Source organism: Triturus cristatus, chromosome 8 (assembly GCF_964204655.1).
Source record: "Triturus cristatus chromosome 8, aTriCri1.1, whole genome shotgun sequence".
Taxonomy (NCBI): Eukaryota; Metazoa; Chordata; class Amphibia; order Caudata; family Salamandridae; genus Triturus; species Triturus cristatus.
The window spans coordinates 867697331-867720209 of NC_140591.1; the positions used below are offsets into that span (position 1 = coordinate 867697331).

At 42.7% G+C, this 22879-nt stretch overlaps 1 protein-coding gene across 1 annotated transcript in view; it reads left to right on the forward strand.

The window, feature by feature from the left end:
- Positions 1–22879, forward strand: part of IMPG2 (interphotoreceptor matrix proteoglycan 2) — a 771041-nt gene that overhangs the window by 643479 nt on the left and 104683 nt on the right. The window lies entirely within an intron of this gene.

The following is a 22879-nucleotide window of genomic DNA, read 5'->3' on the forward strand; positions in this document are numbered from 1 at the left end:
GAATCGCCATTCAACATAGCGAGGATACACAAAGAGAGAATAGAGTAAGACAAAGAGAAGAAGAAGGTTTAAGAAAGAAACGGACCTGTGTACAAAGCACAAGAAAAGAAAAGAAAGATAGGTCTGAAAATACCTGCCAAAAGTCGCACGAACGTAGAAAGTGCTAAAAAAACAAAGAATAACAAGAGGGACTAGTGAAAGACGGGAAGATACTGATCATACCGAGAATAAGTCAGATTCAAAATTAATGCAAAAAGTAGAAATAACCCTTACCACACAGCCGGTGATAATTTCAACCCGGCCGGGTGTACGAATCACAAATGAAGACGGAAAATGTATTACGTCAAGGTGTATAAGTTCAAGACAAAATCTGTAAGAACAGCAGAGAAACAGAATTCAAAAAGTAGGCAACTAAGGAATCCAAAAATGTATCGAAACTACAAGAACTACAAGTGTTGAATATCTATGTATTGTCAAGATTCAAAAGCAGCCATCACACAGGATATTAAGGCCTGCTTATCATATAAAATCGCAAGAAAAAAATCTCGCAAGAAAAAAACAATAAAGGAAAGGGTAGGGTCCCCAAATATTAATCAAATACAAATGGGTCAGTGGTTAATACAGAGTATGTGGCTAATAAAATAACGCCCATGTGAAGAGACCCATATGTCACAAATAATGCTAAGTCTCACCTCGATTGCCAACAAAATAAATGTAATGCCGCCAGTAAAAGATATGCAAATTCACGAGGGAGTAATTTCTGAAAGAAAAAAATGTATTTGCATAAACAATATGTCTTCACGTACAACACATGCAATAAGTCTCCAAGGTAGTAATCACTAAATCTAAAAACTGCTCAAACATATACAAAATCACTCACGAGACAGGTATGGATGTGTTATCCCAAAGATCGTCAGTAAAAGCCAAACAGCCCGCCCAGACACGAGTGTGTGTCTAAGGACTGAATCTACAACGAGAGAAAACAGAAAAATGGCCCGATATCAAAAAAGATTCGCCAAAAAAGCGCCACACAAAAGATGAATCGTGTGACCAGGAGTCCAGTTTCAACCTAAGTACAAAACCAGCTAAGTGGAAAGTTAACTCACATTCACAGCAGCAGTAACCGCGTCCTAGCGGCACCCGTCCGGATAAGGAGTCACTTGAGGTGCATATCAACCCGGAAGTAGTATATGTAACAATGAAACAGAAAGAGACTAGACCGCGTCAAATAACAAGTAAGCTGAAAGCCGGAAGTTGTATAGAGAGTAATTAAGGACGGCCGAACGGATGGAAATAAAACCGAAAAAAAGACCAAAAAAAACAGCGCCAGGAAAATACCTGACACAGGAAAAAGTAAAAAAAAAAAAAAAAAAACTATAAATGAAATCAGCATAATGTAAACGGCCACACCACAAAAAGACATAAAGAACAATATAACCGAAAAAGCAATAAGCATAGAGGACAGACTAGAGAAAGCATGTGAAGAAAATATAAACACACGGTAAAGTGAGAACAACACAAAAAACAAAAGAAATACGACAAAAAATCAGCCATAGATGAATCATGGAAAAGGACAGAAAAAAGGACAACTATAATGCACATGGACACTGGAACACCACATATTACAAATTTGAAATCATAATCACAACATAAATCAAAACGATGATAATCATGAAGATGAACCTTACATCTGCTAATATGACAAAATAGTGCAGAGTGTTACAGTTGGACTAACCGAATTCTCAGAATCTTCTGTATACAGATAAACAAATATGGCGGAACACTTGAAAATGACATTGCACCTATGAACCAGAATAAGAATAGCTCATAATACATACATCATCTCATACAATATGTGCATAGATCTTCAGCCCAGGAAATATTGCATTTCGGAATCATAATTGAGACCATGTTCAACTGTCTGAAGGCGCATGATCCACATTGCCTCAGACTTTCTTAATCGCAGTTCTCTATTGCCACCACGTTGACCTTGATTAATGGTTTCAATCCCAAAAAATTGAAAGCCCCTACATACACGACTGTCTTTTAATTTGGTCCGGAAACGACACAGAATTGGTCCGTTTTTGTTCTTACCTGAATACCAACAACTTGGGTATGCAATTCACTATGGAACATAGTACCATCAGTGTTACGTTTCTTGATGTGGAACTATATGTCAAAGATGATAAACTGCACAGTCGTCTGTTCCGCAAAAGTACCTCCTGCAATTCTATTTTACATGCTAATAGCAATCACCCAATACACCAAGTTCAGGCTATCCCATACGGTGAATTCCTTAGAGCTAGATGTAATTGCAGTGATGAACTAGAATTTGCCAACTGCATTACAGATATGAAACAGAGATTTCAGAGGAGAGGTTATTCGCCCTTGACTCTTAAAAAAGCAGAGAAAAGGATCTCTAGGGTGCAGCGGGTAGACATTTTACTCCCTAGAAACAACTTCATGGCTACTACCAAGCAGAGTGTACCTATTGTTACAGACTTCAACGACCTCAGTCACACTATCAGGAAAAGCCTCTATAAACATTGGGGTATCTTACAGACTGATATTACCCTCAGGGACTTTCTTACCAGTCACCCACAGATTACTTTTAGACGTGGTAACAATTTACGCTCCAGATTGAGTCCCACCGTACCCAGGTGCCAGAATAGACAGTCATGGCTCACCCCACTTACTCTTGGTTTTCATAAATGTGGCTGCTGTGGGGTTTGCAAATGGGTCAAACATAAAACGATGTCTTTTCTAGGCCATAATAGTAGGTCATATGTGATCAGGTCTAACATCAACTGCACCACGAAATATGTGGTCTACATCATCGAATGCACATGTAGTAAACAATATGTAGGCAGCACCATCAGGGCACTTAAAGAAAGGATTGGGGAACATGCTAGGGCGATACATCAATGTGATGCAAGATATCCTTATATTTTTTGGGTTTTTTTTGTACTTTTTCCTGTGTCAGGTATTTTCCTGGCGCTGTTTTTTTGGCCTTCTTTCCGGTTTTATTTCCATCTGTTCGGCCGTCCTGAATTACTCTCTATACAACTTCCGGCGAATCTTTTTTGATACCGGGCCATTTTTCTGTTTTCTCTCGTTGTAGATTCAGTCCTTAGACACGCACTCGTGTCTGGGCGGGCTGTTTGGCTTTTACTGACGATCTTTGGGATAACACATCCATACCTGCCTCGTGAGTGATTTTGTATATGTTTGAGCAGTTTTTAGATTTAGTGATTACTACCTTGGAGACTTATTGCATGTGTTGTACGTGAAGACATATTGTTTATGCAAATACATTTTTTTCTTTCAGAAATTACTCCCTCGTGAATTTGCATATCTTTTACTGGCGGCATTACATTTATTTTGTTGGCAATCGAGGTGAGACTTAGCATTATTTGTGACATATGGGTCTCTTCACATGGGCGTTATTTTATTAGCCACATACTCTGTATTAACCACTGACCCATTTGTATTTGATTAATATTTGGGGACCTGACCCTTTCCTTTATTGTTTTTTTCTTGCGAGATTTTTTTCTTGCGATTTTATTTGATGAGCAGGCCTTAATATCCTGTGTGATGGCTGCTTTTGAATCTTGACAATACATAGATATTCAACACTTGTAGTTCTTATAGTTTCGATACATTTTTGGATTCCTTGGTTGCCTACTGTTTCTCTGCTGTTCTTACAGATTTTGTCTTGAACTTATACACCTTGACGTAATACATTTTCCATCTTCATTTGTGATTCGTACACCCGGCCGGTTTGGAATTATCAACGGCTGTGTGGTAAGGGTTATTTCTACTTTTTGCATTAATTTTGATTCTGACTTATTCTCGGTATGATCAGTATCTTCCCGTCTTTCACTAGTCCCTCTTGTTATTCTTTGTTTTTTAGCACTTTCTACGTTCGTGCGACTTTTGGCAGGTATTTTCAGACCTATCTTTATTGACAACAAGGTTTACTCTACAATTGTCTTATGGTTTGTACTAACTGGTTTACAAATTTGATCTCAGTGTTCATTTGGTGATGTCATTTACGTTGGTGGCCTTTTGTATGTAAATTTACAGTAGAGAGGGTCGATCCCTCCTGTTAACAAAATTTTTCTTTTGTTGTGTTGATATCTCACACTTATCATCCCCAGCCCTGAAGAGTCGTGGGTTTATGTTTCCCCGACGAAACACGTGTCGGCTGGTCATGCTTCTATGAAGATTAAAGAAAAACTCGTCTCTTTCCGAACAACTTTGTTTCTCTCATTGTGCTTACTGTTGTCAACATGGATTATAGAATTTTATGTGTGCACAGGATTGTTTCTTGTATAAATCCTGGCTTCCTCACATTACCAAATTGTGTGATCCTAGGCAATTGTTTTATTTCACTGTCTATCCTTTACCGTCATTATCGCATATAAGAGGAACTCAAAATGCATGATGTGCAATGTTCAAAACCTTCTTCTGTGTTTGAACAGTACTGTTGTTCATGGATAATAGGAAACCAAAGAGTGATTTACAAATAATGAGACTGAGGCAAGAGAAATCACACCTATCACATTTAGGCAATCTAATTAGAGTAATGTGGTGCTCTGATCAGGAAGAACAGTCTCATAGTCTTCCTCACAGGAGCACTACTCCCTACTATTATTGCACAAGAGTGATCAGCACACACAATTTCTCATTCATGGCCATGTAATATGCATTTTGTTAAGACATGGGGTGCACAAACTCCTTTATTCAAATCATCTTAAAGTCTGATTTTACAAGTAGCCAACGCATTTTTTCTCTTCACAAGAGACTTTTTCAGGGCTTCATATGTTGCTTAATGCATAAAGTCCTCAGAAAGTATGTTCCTTCATTTACAGCTGGCCATGTCCAAGTGAGAAGTTCTACCGGCTCCTAAAATATATATGAACTCATTATAACAGAATTTTCTTTTCACTGTCAGCATCTCCCTTATTTTGCTAGTTATTGGTCTCTTATGGTACGTATTCAAAGCCTATGTTCGCATCACAGTCATATTAGCGATGAGCAACAACTAGCTGATTGCGCAGCTCAGTTCATGATAGTCTCTTTTTGGCAGAGGAATGTCGTACTTTCGTCATCCATGAGTTGATTAATCTGATAAACTGGCACTAATTTGATCCCACCATTTTCCGCTCACTGCTTTAATATTTTTGGGTGTCTTTGGGGTCAGCCCCTAGCTTTATACACCACAATGTCCATTCCCATACAGTGGTCCATTTTGACACCGTTAATGATGGAGAGGCTGTCACCTTCCTCCTGGGCTATGTCATGTTTAGTCAGCATCAGTCCCAGACTAAGCAAGAATAATTAATATTTATTCCCACCCACATTATCCATAAGGTGAAGGCAGGCCAACTGGGACTACACAGGATCTGCCACAACAGGAACATCACCCAGACATGTGACCACCGTGCCAAAAACTCTCTAATTCTGGGCAGCTCCACACTGTGTGGAAGAAGGTGCCTTCCTCAGCACTACATTGGAGTCAGGCGTAGGAGGCAATCACCCCCATACGCCAGAGCCGGTGATGTGTCAGCTACGCTCGGTTAATGTACTTACATTGAATCAGCCAGAGCCTTGCCGCTATGGCCACTGCTTTGGGGGAAGACACAATCTCCATCCAGTCTTCATTTTCAAATTCACCCACATCGGCTTCCCAAGCAGCGCGTAAAGTTCAAAATGTATCAGGCTGGTTAGAAATTAGGGTCTGGTAAATCTTCGCAATATTATGGTCGCCCAAGTCTGCCAAGAGAAGTTTACCCTCCAAAGGGGCAAATTCTGTAAGATCTGGTAGTGCCCTTATGTGTGGGGTCAGTGCATGGTGGAGTTGTAGGAATTTGTGAAAATGGCTGAAATGTAGCTGAAATTCAGTCTGGAGTGCCTGATATGACTTCAGGACCATGCCTTGCATGACATCCCCCAACGCGGGGATCCAATAAGATTCCATTTCCGGAATCCCTCTGCCTCATAATGGCGTCTGTTCCATCAGTCATTCCCACCATTTCATCTGTCTAAGTGTTGACTGCAACAGACTCTGGACCACCTTTGCCACCAGGGGAAGAGTAGCGCTTTTCCCACCCCCATGTAAATAGGCTTGCAGGGGAGTTGCACCCCTTGCCAAATTATCAAGTGAGAACGCAGGGCCCCACTGTGTATCATACCACCAATCATTTATGATCTGGAGGTGGGCTGCTAGGAAATATGACTCAATATCAGCTGCTGCAATGCCCCCACAGTATGTTGATTGGAAGCATTTGCTGAGGGCCACGCAGGAAGTATCCCTGTCCCATGGAAAGGCATTTAGAATGGAGTTCAGTTTTCAAAACCACTGTCGCAGGACATCAAATGGGATATTTTGCAGTTGATAAAGGAATCTGGACAATAAGACCATCTTGGAGATCGCCGACAATCCTGTCAAGGACAGCAGGAGCCCAGACCATATCTTTATATTGTCATTCAGATGAGTGAACATAGGTTCTATATTAGTGTTCCATGCAATAGGCGCCACTGTGGATATTTAAATGCCTAAGTATTTGGCCACGTGTATACCTGCTTCTCAATCAAATCTATGCGGGCCTTGCCCCACAGCATATACCATGGATTTTGAGTGATTTAGGCTGAGGCTCAAAGTTCCCCCAAATATGCACATTATTTCCAACGGCCAGGGTCCCATCGCTTCAGGCGCTGAAATGAAGAACAAAGCATCATCAGCCTATAATGCGATCCTGTCTGACCTCCCTCTACCCCACTCAAAGCCCCAAACTTGAGCATCCATTTGCACTCAAACCGCCAGGGGCTCCATTGCTATAGTGAACAGTAGGGGGAACAGGGGACAACCTTGCCTCGTTTTCCCCTGTATAGGGAAGATATCAGACCAGCACCTGCCACGCACACTGACGTCATCAAGTCTGTATATAACAATCGGAGATATGAGACGAATCATGGGCCAAAATTGAGGCACTGAAGGAGGAGAAATAGATACTGCTGCTGCTGCATGAGGCTGAGTTGTCCTCTCGTTCGCTGGGCATCAGGTTGGTGGCTGCGCTGGTCTAACTCCATGAGTTCCATCTCAAGATCAACTATGTCCAACAGTCTGCGCCGGTGCTCCCCAGTACAAGAACTGATTTCCTCCCCGCGAAGTGTGGGCTTCAGGGCTTCCCATAGAGTCTGAGGAGACTGAACTGTGGCTATACTATGTGCATAATATCCATCTGTACAATCTACCATATATTTTCGGTACTCCAGGCTCTGAAGATGCCATGGCAACAGGCGCCAACTGAACGTCATGCACTGGTGTCCCATCCGCAGGCCCAATGTCACTGGAGAGTGATCCGAGAGACCCCCGGCTGATCACCATTAAATCCCACACCCGATGTAATGGATTACCAGAGACCAACAAATAATCTAGAGGAGAGTAAGAGTCATGAGCTGCTGAATAAAAGAGCCACTGGGGGTGGGATTGTGGGCCTGTATTGCTTCAATGAGGCCCAGCGCTGAAACAAAGGGAGGGCGTCTGGCCTGACGTTGGAGGTAACCCCTGTGGGCTCCATCTATCTACCGCTGGGGCGATGACTCTGTTTCAATCCCCCCATCACCACAAACCCATCTGTTAGCTCACTCCACACCCCATCCAAAATTTGATAAAGGAGGGTCCAATGGGGGGCAGGGCATGTACACTCAGCAATGTGTAGGTTTTCCAAAGAGCATTCCCGTAACTGCTGTGTATCTACCATACTTATCAACCCATGTCTTGAGATGCCGGCAGGGACTGTCTGTTTAATCAGGATCCCTGTACCCCTGGAACCCAGTGTGAACCCTGAATGACAAACTTTTGTGTATCCCCGTCTAGCCAAGCATGGGACCGTGTTACCTATAAGGTGAGTCTCCTGAACTAGCAGAAAATATGTCCCATCTTCTTGGCCTGCTTCAGGACTGCCCCCTCTTTCCCTTATCTAGTAGGCCAATTACATTCCACAACACTCACCGAATTAAATCTGATGAACACATCTGCTGCTGGGTACACATGATTTAATCCTTCTGCTATGTCTACATCTAGTGTATGTGAAGGAGTGGACATCCGGCAGGTCCCAATACAGAAAAAGAAGAAAAACATTTAAGCATAACAATAGTAGCAATGTTACAAAACAACAGACCATCATTCCAATGTAATATTAGCTACAAGAACAACTGATATGTAACATCCCCCACCACATTCTCCTAAAACCCTAAGAATCTGTTGCGAAATGTGATGGTGGCAGACCCCAGTAAGGGTCTGTCCCGGCTCATTTCAATGGATTTCCATACCCAACCTGGACATATTCGTACAAGGGTGTAAGTTCCTGGCTACTGTGTTGTATGGCCACCCATAGCATCATACACCATGAGGATCAAGGTTAGCACTTTCCAATATGGGTACCCCCATTGTCTCTTAGAAGATCCGGCACCAGATGCCTGAGAAGATGGGAAGCCCCCATTAGCAACCGGCACGTTGCCCATCGTCTTGGAGATCCACCATGTTGATTGGGTCTGTGACAACGAGTAGCTGATGCCTTTTTAGGTCTCGCATAGCGTTGCAGCGCAAGGCGCTGTTCGCTTTGCGAGGCATGCAGTGTACAATATAGTGGGGGAAGCTCTGCCCACTTTCCGTCCATGTTTTTCATTGGCTTCAATCATAAATGCTGCTTTTTGATTAGTTTTCAGCTTGTAAGTCCCTCCTCCTGGTGGCCATGTTGTCATTAATATCCTTCCCCTAGCCCCCTCCTGCAGTCCGTGACTTTTCGCCCACCCCCTCAAGCCCCCCCCCCACTCTTGTTCGTGCCTTCCTGGACGCCCATCCTCTCTTTTCCAATGCAATAGGTCTCGCGTAAATACGAGTCCTATTGCATTAAGAAATGCTTGTTTGTTGTGGGATTGGCTGGGTGATAGCACTCTTTTTTGGTGTCGCGCAACATTTTGCATGACCAAAACATGGCAATATGCACAACACATGTGCAATACAGACATTTTTGCTTTGATGTCTGTATGCTGTAGTCTCTTTTCTCTGTCCACGGCACCCTGTCACTGACAGCAGATCCTCTTTGATGTCATCGCTCGTGGCCCATGGCTTCAGCTAGACATGGCGGCCACTGTACCAAGTCGGAGAGGGAAGCGCACAAGTGACGGGGGCCGGCTGGAGCTCAGCAGGAGGAGGAGGAGCTGCCCCTGCAAGCCGTGCTGGTGGTGGATAGCTTCAGTAGGAGCTTCAGCCCCATGAGCAAGGACCGGGTTTGGGGAGTAGGCTATAGATTTTAAGCTTTAAAAATCGAGAGCGAGGTAATGATGCACTTCAGGCAAACAATCACCACTCAGACCCAAAAACTTCAAAATACGAAGGAAAAAAAAGGATGCTATCATTGTTTCTGTAAATGAGTTTCTCGGTTTCTATGTGTATGGGCATAAAGAAAAATGACTGCAGAAGCGAGTCATAATGTAGGGTCGTAATGAAAAAGGCAACTGTTCCACCAGAAAAACTTGAGCAGATTCCCGCGCGCCGGAAATTAGCTGCGTAAAATAAAGCTCATTAAAATACAGTACAGTCACCCTGCTGTCAGACTGCGAATCTGAAAGCAAAACAAATGTGGCGTAAAATGATTCGGTTCAGCGGCCTCCCTCGTTCTGTTTTTTTCTCTTACAAAAATGGAAGAAACTTTTCACTTTCCCTCTCATATCAGCACTCTGTTGCACACTTTTTTTTTGTGAAGACCGCACTGGCTCCAATTGCCCCAAACAACTCCTGATGTTGCACAGATAGTTGCCGTCTGTCCCTTTGCACACACCCCTTCTGCAGAAATTAACGAGCTACACTGTGCATTCTGTCGTGACTTTTCTCCTCACGGTGTCAACTGGGAATTGTCCTCCTGTCTGTAGGGTGATATGTGTGATCTTCTGCACGCCAGGAATCAACGAGTAGCGTGATTTAGGGAGATGTGAAGCGCTAAACATCTGACTCTCAACAGAGCGACTGCTTTTATACAATGGCGGCGATGGAAGGGGTGGGCGCTAATGGGGACGGTCCACCACCTGTAAATGTCCCGCACCCCCTTGTGTATTACTGCCAGTGACATCCGCAGCCAAAAAAAGACCAGACACTGTGGCTGGGAAGGAAGAGCATTGTTGTTCCCATTTACATTACACGTTTTATTGCATTTCCTAGGAGTACTTGCGCTTTTCAGCATGGTGTGCTTCCGTAGTTTTTTTATGCAGTGTAGCACTTATGAAGTTGTGCGAGTTCAGGGTGTGCCATGACTGAGAGCTGTGGAGTATGCAGAGTTGCCCTTATGAAGTTGTGTGAGTTCAGGGTGTGCCATGACTGAGAGCTGTGGAGTTGAGGCCCAATAAGCTGGGAATTTCTCAGAGTGGCTGCTTGTGGGTCATAAAGGAGTCCGGAACACATTTTCATCCAATGCTCGGCCTCTCTGCTGAGCACACCACACAATGGTCAAGGGAGCATATTGTAATCGTGAATATATATGAAAGCGTGTGAAGGATGTACATAGCTGACAGTGCGAAAGTTAAACAAAATTCAGTGAATGCTGGTGAGTGGGAGCATTGTGCGTGGAGGACGATTAGTTATGTAAGGAAGACGCAAGAAAAAGTGAGAAGAGGGTGCTCTAGAGGAAATAGATGGGGTGGGAGATTTTCAGAAAGATAATGAAGAAATGAGCATAAAAATCTAACAAAGGGACAACAGAAGTGAGAGGTGTAAAGAGGTGAACGGGAGTGATTGAGAAACTCCAAAGACATTCCTTGGTCCATAGGCCAGAGTCTGCCTTCGTTCAGTCTGCTTTAAAACTTTATATTACTTTGTGTCTGTGTGTGTATATATATAGAACTGTAAATACTAAACTTTGTATAACATTGAATCTGTTTTAGGCAGGGTCTCAAAATCAAAATCAAAATTTGATGAAATGCCTTATTTATGTATTACGGGACAATGTGTATCTGTATTTTTTTATGCTGTTTTTATGATCATGCTATTGGTCGATTATATATTTATATATATATATATATCTGTATATATATATATATATATTACCTACTGGCGGTCGCCAGTAGGTAGTTATAGTTAGGACCTATTATCCATAGGAAATCTGCAACATTCTATTTGGAATACCTTTGGCGCCGGTTGACGAATCCTCGCGAAATTTGCAAAACTGGTGGGGCTCTCCGGTCCGCTCCTATCCTGAAAGTCTCGGGGTGATTCGTCAAGCGGGAGCCGAGAAAAAAGCGGGTCCCAAAACGTGTTTTCCCCATGCAATTTTCCATAGGAACCTTTAATCGCAGCTACAGCCCGAACTGCTGAACGGAATTACACCAAATTTGGCAAAGAGGTAGCCCTTGGTTCACACTCGTGCCTTTCGGTTAAATGGTGTAAATCCGTTCAGTAGTTGCTGAGAAAATCAAAAGTAAAATCACATATATATCTATGGCCTTGGAGGATCCGCGCACCCTCCCAATCACGAGCTGCATGCTAAATGGCTGTCAACTGGCTGTCAACACTCCAAACCAGGAAGTGTTGGTAGCCATTTTGTGTAGAAGCGAGGCTCAAGAAATCAGTGAATCAAGTGTGCAAAATGTATAAAGGGGGCAGGGTAGAAATACCCTGACCCTCTAGACCTGCTTAGGGGGTCCCACAAGGACCCCCCAGGGCCCAAAACTATTTTTTTTTTTGGAAAAACAGCAAAATGCGCGGTGTGCGGATCCTGCCGTAAAAAAAGAAATAAAACGAAGCGCGGGCTCCCGCGCTTCTTTAATAATTAGCCCCCGGGGGGCTTAATCCCGGGGCAAAAATATTAAATTTGATGGGGGGTCCAGAGGCTACAAAATAAATGGGTGGGGGGGCTCAAAGGCCCCTCCCAGCCCCTGGGACCGCTACCCCCCAGGGCTTTAAAAAAATGGGTGGGGGGGCTCAAAGGCCCCCCAAGGCCCGGGGACCACCACCCCGGGGCTTTTTATATTGTGGGAGGGGGGCCACGTGGCCCCACTCCTAGAGCCGTCAATGGCCCTGGGGACCGCCACCCCCCAGGGCCGGCTCCTGCAGTGTCTCGGGATGCCCACCCCCGGGACACTGCTGTTTGCTATGGCAGGGCGAAAGCCGAGGCTCCCGCCCTGTCATAGCAAACTTGGTTTGGATTTTGAAAGAGAGAGCAGGGAAATCTGCTCTCTCTTTCAAAATGCAAACCATATTTCTTTTCCACATGGGGAGCTGCATGTTAGCAGCTCCCCGTGTGGAAAAGGAGTGCCGGCTCCCAAAGGACACGGGGAGCCGGCTGGGACCGTGGGGGCATTGGGGCTCCCCCCACGGTCCCCAATGTTGTATATAGGCCCCGGGGGATGGGGTCCCCGGAGCGAATAGAAATTAGTGATAGGTGCTAATTAGTAGTCGCGCACCCAGCGCGGCGCTCAGCGCGGCCCCCTGGTGTGCACGTGCTGGGTGTGTGACTCCTAACGCGTCGAACACATATATGACATCATGCGCGTATGCACCTGGAGTCTCGTACCGGTCGCATAGCGGTCGCGCATGAAAATACGCACCCATCGCACATCCTACGTGGATCCTACACAACAATCCTAAAATGGCAGCCAGGTTCAGCGCAGCGATCGAGAAAGTTACGCTTTGGGTGCGCGACTCCCCAAAAAACTATTGGAAAAAAAAACAATAAAGAAAATAATATAAATATATAAAAAAAAAATATAAAACAAAAAAAACATTAGTTTCAATATTTTTAAAAAAAAATCCATTTATATGAAGAATATATCATATAATTTAAAAAATAAAATATGTAAAATATATAAATAGTTAAAAAAGGAGAAAATCAGTATCAAAAAAATAAATATAACTATTATTACATTTAAAAATTGTCATTTAAGAAATCTTTGAAATTCACTGAAAAAACCATAGGTTTCAGACACGTTATAGTTAGCAATTAGCATTTAAAAAACCTTTGAAATTCACTGAAAAAACCATAGGTTTCAGACATGTTATAGTTAGGAATTAGCATTTAAAAAACCTTAGAAATTCACTGAAAAAAACATAGGTTTCAGGGGTGTTATAGTTAGCTGGACATTTCACTCGTACAAAACCATTGAAATTCCTCCGTTATAGTTAGTTGAACTAACTATAACTCGCGCGCCCGCAATCCACTGCTGAAGCAGAAGGAAGGGGCCACACCGGGTACATAGTGTACTGCAGAACAGGGTGCGCTGTCTCTTGTGTAAATAATTTCCTCTGGCCTCCTCGAGTCCTCGCAAACGTTCCAACCTCAATGGCACAGGTCAGCCAGGTCATCCCAGCCACCTCGTAAAATCACGAGCTGCCTACTGACAGTGTCCCTTGCTTGGCCAGTGCTTGAAGAGGTGGGCTGGAGCAATCCGATACCTCGGGCAAAAAAACAAACTGCTTGCGCAGACACCAGTGAAACCTCCAGCCAGCTTTGTAGAACGGGGCCCCTTAACACATCTCTGGTTGACGTGAAAATGTGCACAGGAACCTCCAGCGAAGCAGAAGGAAGGGGCCACACAGGGTTTTCACAAGAGAAAGCCTTTAATTGGAAAAGCGGTTTTGGGCATAATGCATTTCGACAGAATCGTCTTCCTCAGATGCCGCCGCCACACTGAAAACAGTCCCACAGCCCCACGCCTCAGTTTGTTATATATATATATATATATGTATATGTGTATATATATATATTTTTTTTTAATGTCCTGGCTGGGGGGTTCTCTTTAATGCTCTCGCCTAGATTTGGTAACGCCCTCCTGATGCATTTGCAAAGAATTGATCTCCCCACTGCTTGGGCATCTGTGCTTGAAGTGGCAGCAAGATGACCTGCCATTGTGCCTACCACTATGATGCACAACCCGGGTGAGGGTGCTGATGTGGCCACCCTTGTGTGGCCACTAACCTGAATGTACCTGTACCCCTACATTCTCTAGCAACAAACACAGATCTCCGGTGTGTGGGGTTTGAACTGATTAGCCCAGGATCACACAATGTGGTTTTCGAACATAGAGCTTCTGACTCCAAACTCTGCACCCTACCCACTGGCCCGCTACTCTCCATCGCCATCAACCCCAGGCCTCTGGGTTCCCCCCTGGGCATATCTTTGCCCATCACTCTCAGTTACTCACTTTGAAGCGAGCTGCGAGGGGTCATATTACTGTAGCCACCTGTACCGACCACAATATTAAACACAGGGCTGGTGCGGGGAGGGGGATGCGAAGCATACATGGCTGCTTATGTGCCCACCAGCACAAGGAACCGATCTAATCCTGTGCCCGGCAGATCCAAGCACAGAGCTGGTCATTTTTCAGGTTGTGGGGGTGGGCGGGGGGTGCGGGTTGTTATTTCTGGTTAACTTCCAAGATCAGCGTAGAGGCGGCTGAACATAAGCGATCCCCCGCCCCACCTTCCTTACTCACAAGTCACAAACACAGTTCTAGTTGGCGGGAGGGAGGGGTGTTCCCAGATCTCTTTAGAACTGGTAATAGCAGGACGTGTGGGGGTCATTACACTGGGCACTTCTGCCTTTCTTTGCTGCGGGAGGGAAGGGGGCTCTTTGTTTAGACGGTGAGATTTTTAGGGACTTTCAAGTCTTAACTAATAAACGAAAACTAGATAGGAGTGTAACCCAGTACAGTGAGCAATTGTCTTAACCTTAAGTGCCACTGTAAGCCAGCTGTGACAGGCAGAACTAATGGTGTCTATAGAAGGGAGAGGTCCAGTCTTTAACCCCTTCCATGCTTATGACGAGCCCAGCTCGTCATGAGTCACAGTGGAGCTGTGCTCATGACGAGCTGGGCTCGTCATAATGGCCGCGGTCCGCCCACGGGCGATTGATTCCCCGCCTGTGCGGGCGAATTAATCAGTGGGCGGAGTCGTGATGAGCCCAGCTCGTCATGAGCACAGCTCCACTGTGACTCATGAGCTCGTCACGAGCACCACGGCCCCCCTCCCCCCCACGCTGTGGGGGAATTACCCCCGCGGCGAAGGGGTTAAAGAAGCTTTGAACCCAAACAAAAGTAGGAGAAATAGCTAGGCAAGCAAACAAGTTCTCACCTTTGAAAGATGTTAGGCATCCTTTTTGGTTTGCCAGTGTGAAAAGAAGGGCCTTCACAGTTTTCCTTGTAGTTTTCTTGATTAAACAGCATCCCAGCAGAGAGCAGCTTCTTCCACATCAATGGCTCTCTTCTAACTGTTCCTCACAGAACATTCCCTCACATCCATTCCATATGTAACTAAGTAACAGGGCTATGACATAGGCAATGTGGAGATCTCTACATATCTCCCTTCTACACAATACAACAAACATATGTAAAAACACAATAGTAATAAAGCAAGAAAGATCAAAAAAACTAATAAGTAATTTGTTGAATAAGATATAAAAGATATACATTAGGAAATAATATCCAATATTTTAAAGATATATTATAGCCTTATAGCCCGCCGTAGCGGGCTATACCGGCTATTAAAGGCCCGCTGCAGCGTTAAAGGCCCGAGCCGAAGGCGAGGGACTTTAACTAAGATATATTTCACAGTAATGTTCTATGGTCTAGACACTTTACAAACATCTCCTAAACTCCAAATTGTATCGTCTTCCAAAATTACAACATTGGATATTATATTTTTAACTTGAAAAGGTCCTATATATTTGCTTTCACCTTTACATTACCTTTATATTTTTCCGTATTACAACCCAATCACCCACTTGAATAGACATCTGTTTAACTCCTTTTCTGGAATGATACACATTCTTCATCTTTTTCTGACCTTCTTCAACTTTTCTTAACATTTGTTCACTATCAATCCGTATTTTTTCTTTCTTACATAACCAAACAGGACACTCTTTTTTTCCTGGTTCCATTCCCTTAAGAGACTCAAAAGGAGCTATACCAGTACTGGAGTGAGGAGTAATTCTATGCATCCACATCATTTTCCTTAACTCTTCTCTCCAAGACAATCCATTCGCAAGGGATAACTGAATATTTTACATTATAATACGATTAACTCTTTCCACCAGACCATTAGCTTGAGGCCTAAAAAGAGCCACTTTCTCATGAATGATACCCATCTTATTGAGATATTCTTGCATCTCCCTTGAAACAAATTGTACTCCATTGTCAGTCACTATACTAGCTGGTATTCCTTCCTCAAGAATTTGTTTTCAAGAAACCTTATAACATTATTAGTATTGATTTCTCCCATGGTTTCTATCACATACCACTTAAAATGGTAATCAACTAAGACCAAAATAAATGTCTCTTATTCCTAACTTATTAACCGGTCCAATAAAATCCATAGATAGTTTTTCCCACGGTCTTGATGGAAATTTCGTACATTCCAAGGGAGGTTGACGTTCAACTTTAGACTTATCACTGTTCAAGCAGAATCGACAGTCTTTCACCAAAGCCTCAACTTCACTATCAACTCCAGGCCACCAGAATTATTCTCTAACTCTTCGCTTTGACATTCCCTGCCCTGGGTGACCCTTATGAATTATCTCAAGAATATGTTTCCTTACTCCTCTAGGAGGTACAATTTGCCATCTCCTCATAATATTCCCATTGCTTAGACTCAATTCTTCTCTGACTTTTAAGAATTCCATTAGCTCCAAATCTTTGTTATCATTAAAATCCCAACCTTCAACGATTTTGGATTCTACTTTCTTCAGTACAGAATCACTTTCCATGGCCTTGCTCCATTCCTCAGATGACAAAGCAATGACACCTGTCTTGCCACCAATGTCACCATTTACGTCACCACAAACTTCATCACACTCTACATCCAGAGGCATCCTTGATAAATAATCAGCAATCACATTTTTCTTTCCCTTAACGTATTCAACTTCATAATTGAATTCCATGACAGATAGTAACCACCTAGAGATTCTTGGAGTTATGCTCCCTTCCAATCCTCTTCCACCTTTGAAAATATACAATAATGGTTTATGATCAGTTCATATTCTGAAAGGGAGACCCCATAAATAAAATTTAAAGTGACACATTCTCCAACAGCACGCCAAAGCTTCCCTCTCAATTACTGATTAAGATCTTTCTGCACCTTTCAATCTTCTCGAAGCAAAACCAATGATTCGTTCTTCACCACCAACCACTTGCGACATCACTGCTCCAACACCTACACCACTAGCATCAGTAGTTAAGAAGGTTTTCCCACCAACTTCAAAACGTCCTAATGTAGGTTCTTCGTATATCTTTCTTTCTATAAGTTAGAAACTCTCCTTACAATCAATAGACCATTCAAACAGAACATTTTTTTTCATAATTTCTCTTAATGGTTCAACGATTTCAGTAAAACTGTTCACATACTTTGAGCAATACTCCGCTAATCCTAAAAAGGATCTAAGTTCATCTTTATTCGTTGGTTCAGGTGCCATTGTAATCGCTTTAATAATACTTTTCTTTGGTCGTATGCCCCTTGAACTCACTTCATGTCCCAAATAATCAACCCTTGTCTTTCTCAATTGACACTTTTCTTGTTTTATCGTAAAATTATGTTTCTCCAGTCTTGTCATTACTTCCTCAAATAATTTGTCATGGTCAAAATAATAATTTCCAGCAATTAAAATGTTATCTTGGAAACACCAAACTTTCTTCATGTCTCCAAAAATATTTTTCATCACTCTTTGAAAAATGGCCGAAGCTGACGCCAAACCAAAAGGCATCCTCTTGTACCTGAACACACCTAGGGGTGTGGCAAAGGACGTCAGATGTCTTGATGACTCATGCAATTTAATTTGATGATATGCGGCAGACATATCTAGAACACTAAAAATCTGTCCATCACCCATGTTTGATAACATTTCTGATATATTGGGTAATGGTTCCCTATCTACCCAAATGTTCTTGTTAAGATCGCGCAAGTCTATGCAAAGACGATTTTTTTTTCCATCCTTTGGGGCAATCACAATCGGGCCAACCAATCAGAAGCTTCAATCGGCTCAGTGATCCCTTGCTTCAATAAATTATCAATCTCTTGACGCAAAGGTTCTAGCATTAGATTTGGTACATTTCTTACTTTATGAACAACAGACTTAGCATTTTCCTTCAAGACAATTTTAGGTGAAAATCCTTTCAATAGTCCTAACCTTGAACTAAAAACAATGGGATATCTTTCAAATAACTTATCATCATCACATATACTTTGAACAGTCAACTTTTCTAGAACCATAACAGGTTCCTTGGCATTTGGGTCAATAATGATGTTTAAATCTTTCTGATGGCGCTCCAAGGAGATTCGACCCATAATCCGTAATGTACACTCTACCCCTGACTGCTTCACTCTTAAATTTTAAGGTCATCCAACACATTCCCAAAATTTCTATTCTTTTTCCTGCATATCCCACTGCACGAATATCAGGACTGTACATAATTGGACCACTATTCTCGGACCAATTATTTTCAAAAGACTTATTGGATAAGAGAGTGCATAAACTCCCTGAATCTGCCAATACTCTTAATTCTTTTTCATCAAGCGAGATATTACAATGTGGTTTTTCTAGCTTGTCTGTAATTTCCATTTTTATCTTAAGAACACATAACTCATCGTTTTTACTAACTTCCCCCACATCTTGATCCCCTTCAACCATCAGTAAAACGTCATCGACATATTCACAAATGTCTTCCACTTCTTGAACTCTATTCCTTCCAATACCTTTCGTGCGACACATTTTGGAAAAATGTCCTCTCTCACCACAACTTCTACACAACGTTCCTCTTGCCATACAATTAAGACTAGTAGCTATGTGTCCTGGAGCACCACATCTAAAACATTTGATTTCTCTAGGTTGATAACCTCCTTTTTCAAACTGAGATGGAGACTTTTTAACGTCTACATTAGCTTTTACCTCTGTTTTTCTATCCTTTTTTTTCTCAATAAGTTCAACCTTTTCTTGCTTCAAATTGTTAACAGACCCTTCTATTTCTTTTATCCACATGTCAGTATGTTCCATTCCTTTTGCAATTTGTATTGTTTCATCTAAGGTATACTCTTTTGTTAACAACTTTTCCTTTATCTTTTTATTATTAGTACATCGTACAATCTGATCTCTTATTAAAGAGTCATTTAGTTGCTCAAATTTACATGTTATAGCTAACCCTCTTAGAGTAGACACATAGGATTTACTATCTTCACCTTCCTTTTGGTTTCTAGTAAAAAATGTATGCCGCTCAAGTACAACATTAATTCTGGGTGTAAAATGTAATTCTAACATTTGTAACAACATATCATAAATATTACAAGGTTGTCCATCAATCATTCCCAAATAGATTTCTGGTATCTCTTCGTATATTCTTCTTCCTTCGACTCCTAAATGATGTAAAAGAATTGCCTGGCGTCTAACCGGGCCATATTTATCTCCCCAATGGCTAAAAGGTAAGTTATAAATAATTTTTTCCACTGTAGCTCTCCCGGTGATGTTAAAAAAAGTGGTGGGGATGACATAGATTGATCTGACATGACACCTATAAGGAAAAATAAGTAATATAAAAACTTAAAATAATAATTTAAAATAATAAAATTCTTTCTTGTGGAATATAGAGTTGGTGCTATTATTTCCTCAAAGTTTCCATGGCATTTCCATGTATTCCAAATAGAAATCTTCAGTTTTTATTATTTGGTCCTTTTCCAGTGTTTATTTTCAGGATTAGTCCTTTTACAGTGTCTATTGCAATGACAGTCTAGTTTGCTTGGAGCATAGAGAAAACATTCATCGAGAGGGAAAACAAAGGAGAGCTTCAAAATGTATCTCCTTATTCTGCTTGTTGTTAAGCAGTACAGCAGTAAATATTCCTTTATTTCAAGCTGTTTATTTCTCAAAAATATTTATTTTCGTTTGTTTAAAACTTTCAGAGGCTAATTATCTTTTAATAGTCGAGTGCGAGGTGAAACGCTCCACTAGCGCGTGTGTTTCATTTAGCTCGAGAAGGCGTCTGTTTCAGTTAGCTCGTGCAGCCAAGCGTGAAGAGAAACGGGTGGTTGATCAAAAGTAGCACTTTAGCCAGGAAAGAAGCTCTTCAATCATACGCGCTTGGCATTTACTGAGCAATTAGTAATTATCTTTCACAGTTGGACGTATTTCAAGAGATGTCCCTGTTCAAACATCTGACCTCATACGCGACTAACTTTCCATGTCAAACGATCGCATTAACGACGTGTGCTTGATATTTACGCGGTAGCACCAACAATGCTATGACAATTGATCGCGTAATTTATAAGATGTTTGTAAAGCACAAATTAAATGCGTTAAACTTCAAGTAGGAAGGTCGCGTTTGAACTGTTGCTAAGCCACGAGGCTTCATATGAAAGAGGCTACGCGCTGGAGCAAGTTTAGCATTAAAACAGCCTTACTTAGGTTTGAAGATATTTAGAGTAAACTTCCAAATATTAAAGGCTAGAGTTCTGAGGATGTTTAAAAGTACAAATACTAAATACCATTTTTTAAGTCATATATAGTTTTGATCTTGCCTTAATCTTTTCTTGTGAATCCAAGGAAGAGATGCTGGTTTTTGCGCCTTGCGCAGAACATCATCACCATGAAAAGAAGGGCCTTCACAGGTTTCTTTGTAGTTTTCTTGTAGTTTTCTTGATTAAATAGCATCCCAGCAGAGAGCAGCTTCTTCCACATCAATGGCTCTCTTCTAACTGTTCCTCACAGAACATTCCCTCACATCCATTCCATATGTAACTAAGTAAAAGGGCCTTAAAATAGGCAATGTGGAGATCTCTACACAGTGCTTGTTGCTAATACTGACTCGCATTGGCAAAGCCATTAGGTACCACATAGGCAAAGGCTATCAGCTTTGTCAGTATGTTGTGTGTGTTTTTTGTGTGGGTGTGTGTGTGAGAGAAAAAGTAAAGGAAATAAAAGCGCTATGACATGGTCAGCACTGGCTGCGTCATAGTGCTTTTTTCTTTACTATCCGCAGCGCTGCACAGTAGCTACGATGCTACACAGCTAAGCAAAACACTAAGCGAATAGCTCTGATGCAAGTATGACCTATTAGCTTTGCCAATGCTTTTTTTTCCTGCTGGTAAGGAGTGTTGTAGGGAGCAAGCAATAACACTGGAATTGTGGTATGGGGTAAAACAACAATACGGATTGGGACGGGATGGTGAAAGGGGCAGCCAATAATACTGGGAGTGAAGGGGGCAAGCAATAACATGGAGCTGGTGCGGTTTGGCATTGAAGGATTGGAGGGAGACTGTCTGCAAGCAAATGCCTCTTAGGGAGTGCTGTAACCAAAAGAAACAAGCAATTTCAATGCAATAGGTCTTGCATTTCCCATAATTTAGGCTATTGGCATTGAAAATGACAATGCCTTTTATTTATGTTTTAAAAACCAAAACATAAATAAAAGGCATTGTCATTTACAATGCCAATAGCTCAAACTTGCATAAATGCGAGACCTATTGCATTGCAAATGCTTGTTGTTCTTATTATGCTTGTCATGAGAAGAGTCAGAATCCAGATGTGGTTGTGTATTAGATTCATCTGTCCACTGGAATACCTCCTCTGGGGAGTCGAAAAAGAGCATCTGAGAATCCTAATACCCTTTGAGTTTTGCGGGATAATGAAGCTTGTATCTGATTTTTAATTTATGGAGACAATGTTTTGCAACTTGAAAGGATTGATCCTGTTGCTGTATCAACCTAGTCTAGTCCAGAAATATCTTATTAACGTGCGATTGGTACATAATCTTTTCCTGTGATCTGGCATGTTTTAGGATGGTGTCTCTGTACAAGTAATTCAGACGTTTTGCAATAACTGGGCACAGCCTGGCCCTTGGAGGAGGCTGGCACATCAAATTCCTGAGGGACTGTTCGACCATGAAACGTGGGGAAAGGGCTGCAGCTGGCAGCAAGTTGCAAAGCCATTGATCTAGGAAACGCTCTTTCAAGGCTCCCTCACAGCCCTCTGGGAATCCCATAAAGTGCAGTTTATTGTGGCGCACCCTTTCTTCAGCATCCTCTATGGGTGTCGTCAATTCCCTGGTCACAGAGGTAAGTTTGGACATGGTAGCCTGCAGGGTTGCAACAGAATCTTCTACCGCCTCTGTGGTGCATTCCATTGCATTGCAGATGTCTTGTCGTAGTAGCATAACCTCTGAGCCTAGAGTACCCATCTTAGCATTTAGAACATCACACGATTGAGTGATGGTGGCTAACAGGGCTGCATTATCTGGAACCAATCCTGTCTGGTGCCATCTGTGGCAGGGGGCCGCCAGGCTGGGGGTATTTATCTAGAGTACTTTGTTTAGCTGCTGGTGGTCCCTTGTCTTTTGTCATATTGCACAGGCGATCTTGGGCACAATCCCCAGCTCCTGGCAAGTTTGATTTACCTCTGACCTGCCTAACCGCCACTGCAAGCCTCCGGGGTGGCACGAGCAGTCAGACCCACAACCATCCAAAGCCACAGCCCCACATGGTCGCTATATTAGGGAGCAGTCAGTAGGCAAGGCCCAAGCCTAATATTAAGAAGGGGAACACACTACTTTGTAAATAGCACAGCCACACTCTATGCTACCCCCTAGTGGGGTTTAGTTCATATGTGTGATCGCTCCCGGGTAGTGGTGGAAGCCTCTTCAAACTCCCAAGGTAATTGTGTCCACGATCCAGAGGCTTGCTATCCTTGTGGCTCATGTCTCTCTAAGGGGCTGAAACTCACCCTCTGGCTTCTCCCACCCCCGCGTGGAGTCAGGGCCTTGGGTGAGCAGAACCATGGCTATTAGAGTGGAAGGGGCCTTTATGGCACCAAACTGCATGTACCAGTTGTCAGGGGAGGGTGTGGTC